Source organism: Trichechus manatus, unplaced genomic scaffold (genome assembly GCF_000243295.1).
Source record: "Trichechus manatus latirostris isolate Lorelei unplaced genomic scaffold, TriManLat1.0 scaffold00206, whole genome shotgun sequence".
Classification (NCBI taxonomy): domain Eukaryota; kingdom Metazoa; phylum Chordata; class Mammalia; order Sirenia; family Trichechidae; genus Trichechus; species Trichechus manatus.
Window position 1 is genome coordinate 243,345 of NW_004444142.1, and position 15,928 is coordinate 259,272.

Here is a 15,928-nt window from a genome sequence, read left to right on the forward strand (position 1 = left end):
CTAGGTTTCTTCTTGTGCTCTTTGAACTGCCATTCATTTAGTAGGTACTTAATAAATGCTGAAAATAAAAAGAAGGAAAAGTCAAACAAACCAGTTGCTTTGAAGTCAATTCCTACTCACGGCAACCCCATGTGTGTCAGAGTAGAATTGTGCTCCATAAGGTTTTCAATGGCTGATTTTTTGGAGATAGATCTCCAGGACTTTCTTTTAAGCTGCCTGTGGATGAACTGGAACTACCAACCTTTCAGTTAGCCACAGAGCACTTTACCGTTTGCACGATCTAGGTACTATAAAAAGTAGGAAAGTGGGCAGAAAAGTCCTTTTCATCAGTGGGAAAGCTGAATCCAGAGTTCTACCAATTCTCCAGGGAGCTCTGAGACTTTAGTAAGTAGAAATATTTGTAGAATTGATAGCACCCTCAGTATAGTTAATATTTAATAGGTAATACATCCCAATTTAATATAGCTGTGCAGAAGAGGAACACTTTAGGAAAAAAAAATTACTAATGATAACAAATTAGTCAAGTAGCTAAGGTCTTTGAAATTACAATAGATAAACGTGAATTTTACCACCAAATTACTTTATCTGTGCATTTGAAATGCTCAGAGCTATGGTACTAATTAACTTTGGGGCTTCCCTGGTCTTGAGGAAGCTTAGTTTAATTAAATCAATAGTACTGTATATTAATTATGGTACAGGTTTAAATAATTTAGAGAGCACTTACCCTTCTTTCAAAGCTGTGCTTATTTTTTGGCTCAAGGTGGCAGGATTAATTTGCTTCCAATTTAACAAATGCTACTAAAGATACACCCTCTCTCCTTTATCCACCCATCCATCATTAACAAAATCTAGATATGGGAGATGGGGTCCTGCCTGGGTGACAAAGATTAGGTTCAGTCCATGACAACAGAGTGACTGGCAGAAGAATTATATCCTTTTGCTGTAGATAATTCTCTATTTAACTTTAGAAATTTATCTTGTTTTATTACTCTTGATTGTAGAAGTACCCTTTGATCAGTTCTTAAATTTAATAGATTTGGGCTATAAGTTCCTTGAATTTAAGTCTACCTGTCTGGTAGTTTGAGCCCTGGTGGTACAGTGGTTGAGAGCTCAGAATGCTAACCAAAAGGTTGTTGTTGTTGTTGTTAGGTGCCATTGAGTCAGTTCCGATTCATAGCGACCCTATGTACAACAGAATGAAACACTGCCCAGTCCGGTCCCTCCTCACAATCCTTGCTATGCTTAAGACGATTGAGCCCATTGTTGCAGCCACTGTGTCAATCCATCTCATAGATGGTCTTCCTAATTTTTGCTGACCCTCTACCTTGTCAAGCATGATGTCCTTCTCCATGGACTGATCCCTCCTGCTAATATGTCCAAGGTATGTGAGACAAAGTCTCACTGTCTTCACTTCTAAGGAGCATTCTGGCTGTACTTCTCCCAAGACAGATTTGTTCGCTCTTTTGGCAGTCCATGGCAAGTTCAATATTCTCAGCCAACACCATAATTCAAAGGCATCAATTCTTCTTTGGTCTTCTTTATTCATTGCCCAGCTTTCATATGCATATAAGGCAATTGAAAACACCATGGTTTAGGTCAGGTGTACCTTAGTCCTTAAAATGGCATCTTTGCTTTTCAATACTTTAAAGAGATTTTTTGCAGCAGATTTGCCCAAAGCAATGCATTATTTGATTTCTTGACTCTACTTCCAAGGGTGTTGATGGTAAATCCACATAAAATGAAATCCTTGACAACTTCAATCTTTTGTCCATTTATCATGATGTTGCTTATTGGTCCAGTTTTAAGGATTTTTGTATTCTTTATGTTGAGGTGTAATCCATACTGAAGGCTGTAGTCTTTGATCTTCATCAGTAAGTGCTTCAAATCCTCTTCACTTTCAGCAAGCAAGGTTGTGTTATCTGCATAATGTAGGTTTTTAATGAGTCTTCCTCCAATCCTGATGCCTGATTCTTCTTCATATAGTCCAGTTTCTCAGATTATTTGTTCAGCATACAGATTGAATAAGTATAGTGAAAGGATACAACCCTGAAGCACACCTTTCCTAACTTTAAATCATGAAGTATCCCCTTGTTCTATTCAAACAACTAGCTCTTGATCTATGTACAGGTTCCTCATGAGCACAATTAAGTGTTCTGGAAGTCCCATTCTTCACAATGTTATCCATAATTTGTTATTCCACAGAGTCAAATGCCTTTGCATAGTAATAAAACACAGGTAAACATCTTTCAGGCATTCTCTACTTTTAGCCAGGATCCATCTGACATCAGCAATGATACCCTTGTTCCATGTCCTCTTCTGAATCTGGCTTGAATTTTTGGCAGTTCCCTGTGGATGTACTGCTGCAGCTGCTTTTGAATGATCTTCAGCAAAATTTCACTTGCGTGTGACAATTAATGGTATTGTTTGATAATGTCTGCATTTGGTTGGACCACTTTTCTTTGGAATAGATATACATATGGATCTCTTCCAGTAGGTTGGCCAGGTGGCTGTCTTCCAAATTCTTGGCATAGACAAGTGAGCACTTCCAGCACTGCATTCATTTGTTGAAACATCTCAATTGGTATTCCGTCAATTCCTAGAGCCTAGTTTTTCGCCAATGCTTTTGGTGCAGCTTGGACCTCTTCTTTCATTACCATCAATTCCTGATCATATACTACCTCCTGAAATGGTTGAATGCCAACCAATTCTTTTTGGTATAGTGACTCTGTGTATTCCTTCCATCTTCTTTTGATGCTTCCTGTGTCATTTATTACTTTCTCTATAGAATCCTTCAATATTGCAACTCGAGGCTTAAATTTTTTCCTCAGTTCTTTCAGCTTGAGGTATGCCAAGCGTGTTCTTCCCTTTTGGTTTTCTAACTCCAGGTCTTTACACATGTCATTATAATACTTTGTCTTCTCAAGCTGTGCTTTGAGGTCTTTTACTTTTACTTCATCAAAAATGTTGGCAGTTCGAATCCACCAGCTGCTCCTTGGAAACCCTATGACGCAGTTTTACTCTGTGCTATAGCATGGTTATCAGTCGGAATCATCTCAATGGCAATGAGTTTGGTATTTTTTTGTTTGTTTTTTTTTCGGTCTGGTCATTAAGCAACTACAGTGTGGATAAATCATAATTATACAGAAGTCCTAAATCCAAGTAGCCCATTGCTGTAGTTGTTGTTAGTTGCCATAGTTTCACGTGATTTAACCTAAAGTGTCTGTTACTTCTACTGAAACATATTACTTTATGAAATAATCTCCATTTATTGTGCCTTGAAGTGAATAAATTGAATTCTATATTTCAAATGGATGAGGAGATAATCTAGTGTAGAACTCTTTCTCAGTCCATCTGCATTAGGTTCCTAGTGCTGCTATAATCAAATACCATAAACTGGGTGGCTTTAAAGAACAGAAATTTATTTTCTCCACAGTTCTGGAAGCTAAGAGCTCAAATTCAGGGCATCTGTAGGACCAAGCTCTCTCTGTCCACTCAAGGGGAACGGTCTTTCTTTTTTCTTCCAGTTTCTGGTAGCTCTGGCATTTCTTGACCTTCCTTGTGTTGATGTGCATCTTCACATGGTCATTGTCCCTCTTTGTCTTTCTCTCTGTGCCTCTGCTCCTATTTTATAAGGAGGCGTTAAGATCAGATTAGGACCCATCCTACTATGACCTCATGTTAACTAATAAAGTTTTCAAAGACCCTATTTCCAAACAAGGTCACATTCACGGGTACCAGTGGTTAGGACTTCATCATATCTTTTTGTGGGACACAATTCGGTCCATAACACCATCTACTTTATCAATTGTCAATTATTCATTTAAAACATACTAACATCTATACTCTGTTTGGTCCAAAGAGGAGAAGCTGCAATCTTACTTTTAAATCAGTTTCTATTCTTAATGGGAGAGAACACAGATAAGTAAAGTTAAAGTAAATGTGTAAAGATGAAAGAAATTGTTTGAAGTAAAATACTATATGAAATTCAGAAGAGAAGAAACTGATTGGGGTTAGGCTAACCAAAACAGGTATTTGTCCTAGTTCATTTTAAGGAAATGTAGTATAGAAACTTGCTAACATCTCTCCCTGATGAATTTCTGGGGCCTATGACCCTGATGGAGCCCTGGTGGCACAGTGGTTAAGAGCTCAGCTGCTAACCAAAAGGCCAGCAGTTAGAATTCACAAGCTGCTCCTTGGAAATCTTTTGGGGCAGTTCTACTCTTTCTTATAGGGTTGCTATGAGTTGGAATTGACTCAGTGGCGAAGAATTTGGTTTAGTTTATGACCCTGATGACTAATATTGGATCATGATTCAGACAAGATGTAAAACTAAGTCTCAAAATTCTTTTAGCTATCGCAAGTGTTATGAAAAGAAGAATAAAAAGTAGCCTCAGATTTTGGTATAATCCTAATTTGTTGATTGCGTCATACTTCCATGTATTGTTGTCTGGATGAGGGTATTAGGACATTTCGGTAGGGGTGGCTAAGTTCTTTAAATGTAACTGTCTTCTACACCAGTGATGATGACCATATTGTAGAAAGGGAGAAATGATTTCTACATGGGTCAAGATCTTTGGATGAAGTCACAATCCAGTTTCTGACTGTTATTATCATTCTATTCAATCAGCAGAATTTCTGAATATGAACTAAAGAGGGAGTCTTTTGATATCCTTCCTTGTCTTCTTATGCAGTCAAACCTTGTAGAATACATGCCCTGTAATCTCTGTCTAATAATATAAGGGAAGCCTGCCACCTGCATTATTTTAGAGGAAATGTATTCTTTTCTAGTGCATTTTGGGCTGTAGCTGCTCCTTATCTGAACACCAATTCAGCAAGTAAACAGTCGGTCTTTATTGATAGTCTTTCCTGTTTGTGATATTTCATTTAATTGCTCAGCAGATAGAAGCCAGTTCTATTCTATATATTTTCAAACTACAATGGTACAAAGAGAATTATAATAATATCCAACATAATATCTATCCAACAACAAATACTGCCATGTAAAAATATTTAGTAACTGCATTATGATTATGTTAGTAGTTAAGACATTATGTTGTTAGAAGCAATTACAGCTTGCAATACATAAAAGCAATGACTTTAAATGAACAGAATAATCTGAAGACCTGAAGTATACGTGTGTATCTGTCCGTGTTTGGAGGCGGATGCCTATTTCTCAGCTGAGGGTAGTATCAGGAGTTGAACTTAACATATAAAACAAAACAAAAAACAGTTGTTGCAGAGTCATTTTCTACTAATGGAAACCCCAAGGAGTTTTCTTTTAGAAAAATGCCCTAATAATAATTAAGAATCGATCATTGACATTAAAAATAAGCAAACAACAACAAAAGCAACAATAACACCAATAATAAAGTTCTTCTCACAAAAACCTGGTGTGTCATACCCCCACATTGTTTTGTGAGTAGCAGTTGGTAAATCCACTTCCAGGCTTTACTTTCTGCCTTTCTATGGCTGGATAAATGAAGAGAGTGGAAATTATGGATGGCATTGGTGCAAGAACTTAAACCATAGCTCTCCCTTCCTCTGCTCGATAAGTGAAGATATCCCCAACCCAAAGAAACAACCTGCTATGAGAACTATCTGGGGAATCAACTTATGTCAAAAATGTCTGATAGCATCTCCAAATACAAATTTCTAATTATGATTAGGTTATCAATCTCCAGAAAGCCAAAATTAACTCAGACTTATAGTGGAATTCACTGTTTGCTTGCCCTGAATAACCCATCATTCAGCAAACAGGCAAGTCCTCTTCAGTTTCTGTAATTTGAGGCCTTTGCACACACTGAGGCTCCTCCCACACAAGGCCCTCAACTCACCCAAGGGCAATCTTCTACTCTTGCTCTGGTTCGCAACCTGGGGTGCATTTCTGACAGGGCACTTCTTCCTGGCATTTCAATTTCACTCAAGGATTTAGAGAATTCTTTATCCCTCAAATTAAATACTTACAAATTATGGATAACAGTAAAACTGCATTATGTTGAAAAAATGAAATGACCACTTGCAAGAAAAATTTCCTTCTTAAAAACTAAGTAGCCATAGTTATCAGGCACAAGTATCCTACCTTAAACCTCCAGGAGGGCATTGGCGAAAATCCCACCTCCACAAATTATTTCTCAACTTCTTCAGGCTAAATTATTAATTTACACTTACGGGCTCATAAAATGCCTCATATCCTCTACATTATTATACTTATCTTGTATATTGTAAGTATTTTCAGTTTCCTTTCTTGTTTTAGACTGTAAACTATTTTCTGTCGGAGCAGTGTTTTTGCCCTGGGCCCTGAGAGTAAAATGGTGAATATTACATTGCATATATTGGCTTTGAATGAAAGGAATAAATTAAAAGATCTGGGTTGTTATCCAAGCAATGCCACTATGCCACTAACTAGGTGTTGTTTTGAGCAATAATTCTGTATTCTTACATAATGTTCTAAGTAAGAATGATTCATTATAAGAGGAAGTAGAAACAGGAGTGAAAAGGTTGAGGACAAATGTCTTCCGTGTAGCATGGAAGAGCCTCAGTTGAGCAGAGAGGACAATGCCTGAGCACGCTTCTAAAATTGCATAATGAATGGTTGAAAACATTCTAGTTCCATAGTTGTCTTTGTGCATGACTTTTGGTAAAGCCCTAATCCTTTTAAACCAAGTAGAGAAGAATGCCTAGAAATAACTGGAAAATCTACCTGTCATCATAATTTCTTGGTGGTACCCCTATCATCCACATATTTCTTTCCTTCTTTATTTATAATTATTTTTATATTCCCACACTATTGTAATATTGAAAGCATCTGTGAAATTACTTGCTCTTTCTTCCAAAACATGATACTTTCCTTTTTCTTTTTTTTACTTTTAATTAGAGTAAAAGGACATGCACTCTAGTATTGCCAATAAACTACATAAATATATGACTTAGGGTAAGGGGTTTTACATATTTATGTTTTTAACACTTACATGGTAAAAAATAAAATGTAGTAAACATCCAATGAAATAATGTTAACAAAAGTTACTGAGTTCTGTGCCTGAAACATTGTTGTTGCTAGATGACATTGTGTCGATTTTTGACTCATAGAGACCCCACCCATGTGACAGAGTAGAACTGCCCCATAGGGTTTTCTAGCCTGTAATCTTTACAGGAGATCGCCAGCCTCTTTTCTTCCTCAGAGCCACTTGGTAAGTTCAAAGCACCAACCTTTCAGTTAGCAGTCAAGTGCTTAAAAGCTTAAAAGCTTAGAAGCATAAGAAAGACAGGTAATTTGGAAAATGTAAGGTCTTTGTGTTAGAAAGGGAGCCCTGGTGTCACAGTGTTTGGCTGCAAATCAAAAAGGTTGGCAGTTTGAATCCACCAGCTGCTTCTTAGAAACACTCTGGGGCAGTTCTACTTTGTCCTATAGGGTCACTATGAGTCGGAATCGACGCTGATGGCAATGGGTTTGGTTTGTTTTTGTGTAAGAAATATATTTTGTAAGTGTGGGAGAATAGAGAAAAGAAACATTGGAAAGACAGTCAGGATCCAGCTGATGAAGTCTCTGTATACCATAATGAAGAGTTTTGACTTTATTATGTAGATAAATGGAAGCTTTATGTGTTAATTGTCTATATTTGCATTATAATATATTTCAAAGATAAAATTTAAGATTAGCTACAACACTTTCTTTACAGTTGTTATTCTAGTCATTCAGCTAAAATTTTAGCCCATTGGACTCTCAGAGAAACTTACTTTTCCATAATTTTTTTAAGGGAGCTGATTAAACATGATATGTGTCCACCTGTTTACTCCCTGGCAGGAGGGTAGGTATTTAACGACACTTGCTTCTCTTCTGGAAAAATTATTTTATTATGTTTGTCTGTTTGCTTTTTAACCCCTCACCAGAAATATTTCAGTTTTTGTCTTCTTTGTGTTTTGTCTGGAGTTAAGATCATACTTTTTGAAACTCCTCACTGAAACTCTGCTAAAGAGCTACTTTAATCCTAATTTGGCTGATAGCCAAGGTTGAGAATTTAATATTCTTACCTTCAAGTACTTTGGAATTTCTGTTGTCACAATGACTTACGGCTTCTGAGCTTGTTTTATGTTATGGGCATGGTGATGGGGGATCAGGATATCTATAAACTTGTGATGGTGTTGATCCAAATACTGGAAACTTCATGACTGGACTGCAAAAAAGGAGAAGAATAGCCCACAACTCTCTCATTCCTTGATATTCCATCCCACACGTACTACGGTATGTTTCCATTAAGGTAGAAATTGTTCTTGTTGTTAGGTGCCCTGGAATGAGTTCCGACTCATAGCGACCCTATAAGACAGAGTAGAACTGCCCCATAGCGTATCCAAGGAGTGGGTGGTGGATTTGAACTGCCAATCTTTTGGTTAGCAGCTGTGCTCTTAACCACTATACCACCAGGGCTCTGGGCAGAAGAAATTAATTACCTTTAAAATGCCTTCTTTTAGGCTGTATCTTTTTATTTTTAATCTTCCTCTCACACTCATTTCTTTTTTCTGGGGTACCAGGGTTTGGGACACTGAGAAGGCATACACATTTCCTTTTCTGCCCTGATCTTTATTTTTTTTAAATAATATTTTTGTGTGTGTGTTTTTGGTGAAAGTTTACACAATAAATTAGGTTCCCATTTGACAATTTCTATATAAGTTGTTCTGTGACATTAGTTACATTTTTCACAATGTGTCAACATTCACTTTGTGTTCTGGTTGTTCTGTTTCTAGTACTGTAGTTCCTCTGCCCCCTTATCTTCTCCTCTTTGCTTTATAGTAAATGTTGACATTTGGTTTCATATAGTTTTTTTTTTTTTTTTTTTTTTTTTTAAGTAGAGCACCATACTTATGGTTAATGTCCTTTATTTTGTGTGTGATTCTGTTATTTTGCTAAAAGGAGAGCTCAGGAGATAGTTTCAGTTCAAGGTTTAAACGGTATCTCAGAGCAATAGTTACAGCGAGTATTCTGGTCTCAGCTGGTCCAGTAAGTCTGGGCTTTTTACGAATTTGAGTTCTGTTCTGCAATCTTTTCCCCTTTTATCAGGGTCCGACTATTGTGGCCCTAACCAGAATGGCCAATAGTGGTAGCTGGTCACCATATAATATTTCTGGTCTCAGTGGCTTATGTATACTAGTAGACCTGTAGACTGGTTTCTTTGGTTTCCTTCTTACTCTTTTGCTCCTGATGAGTAGAGACCAACAGTTGTATCTTAGATGGCTGCTCACAAGCTTTTAAGACCCCAGATGCTACTCACTCACTAGGATACGGAATATGAATTTTGTGAACTACACTGTGCCAACTGACTGAGTTGTCCTATGAGACTAAGATCCTAAGCCTTCAAACCTAGAAAACCAACCTCACAAGGTGTTTGGTTATGCCTGAGAAGTATCTATAATTTGAATTCTATGAATATACATACAGATTCTTTTATCTGTGTATACATATGTGTATACCTGTATACCTATGTGTATATACCTACCTACCTGTATACCTATGTGCCTATACACACACGTATATGACCATACACTTGTTTTTTGTCATTGTTGGTGTTGTTGCCAAATTATACACCACAAAATCTTTAGTACAAGCATCCTTTTCTCTTGAACCTGTCTTAGTGGCATTGTTTACTTTTGTCAAGGTATACTCATTAAACCCACGTTCACTGCTACTTTTCTCATCACTAAAAATAACAAGTTTTAACAATCTAGAGCATGATTTCCCCTCCCCCTGATCTTTAGAAAGCCTCATTAGTGTGCCATCTGTAGTCTGATTGAGAAAATGTTGAGAATAATGAATTTTCGTGTATTTCATATTTAGGTATCTATTTATCAGCTACCTGTAGGACATCTATAGGATGTTTAGAGCACTCTTTTGACTTTGTCTGTTTGGCTAATGCAAACTTATTCCAATAGACAACACAAATATAAGCTTCTCTTTGAAATGTTTTCATACACTCGGGCTTATATGTGAGCATTCCCATGCATTCTTCCTCTGAACTCCAGTATCACCGTATCACCAAGTGCAATAGACTTGTATTAGAGCAATCATCACATTAATACTGTTAAGTTCCCTTAATTTTGTTCTTGTCTTTCCCTCTAGACCGTGAGTTCCTAGCAGACAGGAATCCCATTTATTCACCTCTGTGTCTCTGAAATTTGGCAGAGTGTTATTATAGAAATGACAAGGGCTGAGATGTATTTAAGGGATGATTATGAATTTTCAGTAATGTTTTGCTAAAACATAGCCCCTTTCATTGTTTCTTATTGAAGTGGTATTTTCAGAAAATGCAATTGTTTGGGCCTTTTAAAACAGATAAAATAAAAGAAGGCCATCCCTTCTATAAATAAGAGTTGTAAATTAGATTAGATGAAATGCTTCTTATAATGTTTTATTAAATTTGAATACACATAAAGAAAAGTGCACATCATAATAATTTAGCTTGATGAATTTTTAGAAATTGAACACATCCATGTAAACGGACCCACATCAAAAAATTCTCTTTGTACTCTTGTCTAGTCACTACCATCCTGCTAAGGATACCCAATAGTGTGATCTCCAACAGCATAGATTTGTATTTGCACTTTGTATAGGTGGAACCATAAAGTGTGCACTCTTTTGTGTCTAACTCCTTTGACTTAACATTATGCTTCTGAGATTCAACCATTATTATGGATGTAAATTTGACTGTGTGCTTTTTAAGCATGTGACCTGGTCATAGCACCAACTCTCTCTACACATAGTAGTCAATCAAAACTTATATAAGATCAAGAGTCCATATACCTTCCCCTCCAAAAAAAAAAAAAAAAAAATCAAGTCTAAATTATAGAGAAAGAATTCAAACATAGCCTGAATAGTTCATTCTAATCACATCTACCTTTCCTATATTTATAAAATAATCTGAGTTTTCATTTTCCTTGCTCAATCTCATTTTCCCCAGGGTAAAATAGCGTCTAGGAAAAAAAGGGGGGGGGCATGGTAGAGTGAATGGCCTAGAAGGTCAGGATTCCTATCCTGAGGCAAATCAAGCAGACAAACTCAACACATTTTAAGTATGGAGTTTCAGGAGGGGAGAAGTGAAAAGGCACGCCAGTTTGACTTTCAGGAATGTTGCAATGAACTCAAAATTAAGGTCAAAATGGACTCATGCCGGATATCCCTTGCCATTTCTGTGTGGCAGCATTAGAAAAGAACAGATAATGCATTCATTGGGGCAAAAGTTCGGACAAGAATAAATAAACTTGGGGAGCAGTCACATAGGGAGCAAATTAATACTGCCTATTTTGCTCTGAAAATGGAACAGCTTGTGGTTATGATTAAATAATAAAATCGACTGGTATTTGAAGGAAAATGACATCAAATATACACTGCTTCTTACTCAAACTCCTAATCATTATAAATTGATTCCAATGCATATTTTGATATTTTTTGTGTTTAGACACCATAACTTTATGTAAATAGAATATATGCTCTTGCATTTGCAATTGGAAGAAAAAAATGTGTATTTTAGCTTTGGAAATGATGACCAACATATGGAATGGGGATATTATTGTCCCCAGACCTTTCAGAACTAAAACTAAGGTATTTTACTGCCCCTTCTCACTGTTTAATCACATCACATTAGAAAATATTTCCTGGTAATGGCCTAGTTTGACAATTTCAGTCAGTCTGTTATTTAACAGCTTCAAAAAAAACTGAAAGAATTTTCCAAATGTTGCTTTATTGCTTAGGGAAATTCTGTACTTGGCACCTATTATTCAGTAGCCAGTGTTAAAAAATTATGGGAATAAATAGTCCAGGAGTTGTGTCACTAAAAATATATATATAAAATCATTTCTAAATTGTAAATCAGAGGCAGGGCCAAGACGGCAGAGTAGTCAGACCCTTCCGGTGGTCCCTCTTACAACAAAGACCCCCAAAAAACAAGTGAATCAATTATATATGATAATCTAGGAACCCTGAACATCAAAGGCAAAGTTGAGGAATCAGACTGAGTGGCAGGGGGAAGGAGAGACAGTTCGGAAGCAGTGAGGAGTTGCCAGACCTGACCTGGCAGGAGTTGGAGCCCTTCAGCCTGGATCAGGTTGGGGGTGAGCAGTGAGGCAGGCAAGCAGCAGCACTCAGAAGGCATTTTCCATCCCGGGAGAGACCCAGCAGCACAGAGTCTACTTGGCCACCCAGAACCAGTGAGAACCAGCCTTCGATTGGCGAAAGATAAGTATTTGCATCTGGCCTACCAGACGGATCCAAAACACTCCCCTTAGGGAAAAAACTCTCTCCCATTTACCTCCCTGCCCCCTGCTCTGCACTGGGTTCAGGATGGCTTCAAGGATTGCTGAGTCCCCTGGGCTGGAAGTAGGACTCATCAAATGCCCTGAGCCATTATCCGGGCCTTGGAGAGGGAACAAATTAACAAACAGAGGGAAAAAATAATCTGCTGGCTCCCATGGGCTGGGAACTCAGGGTAGGCATAGCTCCTTTGCCTAGGCTCAGGCATAAGGGATCCACAGACTTGAGTGCCTTTCCCCCTGCAGAAACTTGTGTGGGCCCATTTCAACAACGTAGGCCCTCATTACGCAGTGTATATACCTGAACAGGGTATATACCTAAAGTCTAACTTCAACTGTTTCAGCTGTGAAGTGGCAGGTTCTTGACATTTGACACTGCTCTGCCCATCAAGCAGGGTCTTCACCTAGCCACATCAGGGGCCTGAGGACTGGCGGCTCTACTCATGCCACCTAGCCACCTGTGATAGAGGCCTAAGAAAAAGAGATGCCCCCTAGTCCTTACAGCCAACAGCACTGGGTGGTTGTAGTCCAGCTGCAAAACCCTCCCACCTATGTGCTCTAGGAAACAGGGACATGCTTTCCTCCTGGACACTCAGAGGTGGCCGTCAGCCCCTGCCTTGCTCAGCATGTGTTCCTCTACTTCAGCCGGATGCCTGTGCCTACACCAATCACCCATGCCTGTCTAGGACTGTAGGTGAGAGACTGCAACACACACTTGGTGGCTGACTACCTGGACACCTGAGCTGAATCCATACAGGAGGATTGGGCAGATTCCTGGGCTCACGTACTTAGTGACAGTTTAGGCCACCTGGTGGCAGGATGTTGGAGCTTCAGCGGCACCAAACTAGCTCACACGAGCAACCTATTTGGGCATATCAAAACAAAACAAAACAAGAAGCTAGGACACAGTAAGCAAACATAAAATAAATAAATATAATAACTTATTGATGGCTTGGAGAAAACAGTCAATATCAAATCACATAAACAGGCAGATCATGATGGCTTCAGCAAGCTCCCAAAGTAAAAAATAAAGAAATTTTCTGGAGGAAGAAAATTTCTTGGAATTACCAGAGGCAGAATACAAAAGATTAATGTACAGAGCTCTTTAAGACATCAGGAAGGAAATTAGGCAAACCATAGAACACGCAATAGAGGAACTTAAAAAGATTAAAGAAGAGCATAATGACAAATTTAACAGGTGGCAAGAATCCACAGAGAGACAGCAATCAGAAATCCAGAAAATTAACAATAAAATTTCAGAATTAGACAACTCATTAGAAAGTCATAGGAGCAGAACCGAGGCAATGGAAGTCAGAATTAGTGAGATTGAAGATAAAGCACTTGATACCAATTTATCTGAGGAAAAATCAGATAAAAAATTTTAAAAAATGAAGAAACTCTAAGAATTATGTACGATTCTATCAACAGGAATAAACCTATGAGTGACTGGAGTACCAGAACAGGGTGGGGGATAACAAAAATACAGAGAGAATTGTTGAAGATTTGTTGGCAGAAAACTTCCCTGATATCATGAAAGAAGAGAAGATATCTATCCAAGATGCTCTTCGAAACCTCACATAAGGTAGATCCCAAAAGAAAGTCACCAAGACAAAGCATAATGAAACTTGCCAAAAGCAAAGATAGAGAATTTTTTAAATTTTTTTTATTTATTGTACATTAGATGAAGGTTTACAGAACAAATAGTTTCTCATTAAACAGTCAGTACACATATCATTTTATGACATTGGTTAACAACCCCACGATATGTCAACACTCTTTCTTCTCAACCTTGGAGGACCTTTTTTTGGTGAAAACATACATAGCCAATGTTACACCGTTACAAAAATTTCTACATGTACAATCTAGTGACATCGATTACATTCTTCCAGTTGTGCTGCTATTCTCACTATACTTTTCTAAATTATTCAATTACCATTATCTTCAACTCACTGTAAAGACAGAATTTTAAGAAAGGCTAGGGATAAATGAAAAGTCATCTACAAAGGAGACTCAATAAGACTAAGCTCGGACTACTCAGCAGAAATCATGCACGCAAGAAGCCTAAGGGATGACATATATAAAGCCTTGAAGAAAAAGAATTGCCAGCCAAGAATTATATAACCAGCAAAACTGTCCCTCAAACATGATGGAGAAATTAGGGCATTTCCAGATAAACAGAAGCTTAGAGAATTTGCAAAAACCAAACCAAAATTACAATAAATACTAAAGGGAGTCCTCCAGTTAGAAAATCAATAACATCAGACAACCCAAGACTAGAACACAAGACAGAGAAACAAGATATCAGTCCAGATAGGGAAATCACAAAAATAAATCAAACCTAAAAAACTGAAAATAGGGAAACAGAGATGTCAACATGTAAAAGATGACAACATTAAAACAAAATAGAGAGACTAAAAAATGTAAACATAAATTTTTAGTATGGAGAGGAAGTCAAGACAATATAAAGAAATAAGACTGGTATGGACTTAAAAAAAACACGGGTAAATATTAAGGTAACCACGAAGGAAACTAACAAGCACACACGTCAAAACAAAAAATGAGAAAAATATAAAGAGTCAGCAAATACAAAATGAAAAACAATGAAAAGGCTGAAAAGAAAATAGATAAAGAAAAATGACTCAGCACAGAAAATCAAGTGGAACAAAGAAACTGTCAACAACCCACGAAAAAAGACATCAAAATGACAGCACTAAACTCATACCTGTAATAATTACACTGAATGTAAATGGACTAAATGCACCACTAAAGAGACAGAGAGTGGCAGACTAGATAAAAAAATATGATCCATCTATATGCTGCCTACAAGAGACACACCTTAGACTTAAAAACACAAACAAACTAAAACTTAAAGGATGGAAAAAATATATCAAGCAAACAACACTCAAAAAAGAGCATGAGTGGCAATATTAATCTCTGACAAAATAGACTTTAAATTAAAATCCACCACAAAGGATAAGGAAGGACACCATATAATGATTAAATGGTCAACATACCAGGAGGACATAACTATAATAAATATTTACCCACCCAAGGACAAGGCTCCAAAATACATAAAACAAACTCTAACAGCATTGAAAAGAGAGATAGATAGCTGCACTATAACAGTAGGAGACTTCAACACATCACTTTCAGTGAAGCACAGAACATCTAGAAAGAAGCTCAACAAAGACACAGAAGATCTAAATGCTACAATCAACCAACCTGATCTCACAGACATATACTAAACTCTCCACCCAACAGCAGCCAAGTATTCTTTCTTTTCCAATGCACATGGAACATGCTCCAGAATAGACCACATATTAGGCCATAAAACAAGCCTTAACAAAATCCAAAGCATCAAAATATTACAAAGCATCTTTTCTGACCATAAAGCCATAAAAGTAGAAATAAATAACAGAAAAATCAAGGAAAAAAAATCAAACACTTGGAAAATGAATAACACCTTGCTCAAAAACTACTGGGTTATACAAGAAATTAAAGATGGAATAAAGAAATTCGTAGAATCAAACGAGAATGAAAACACATCCTACCAGAACCTTTGGAACACAGCAAAAGCAGTGCTCAGAGGTCAGTTTATAGCAATAAATGCACACATCCAAAAAGAAGAAAGGGC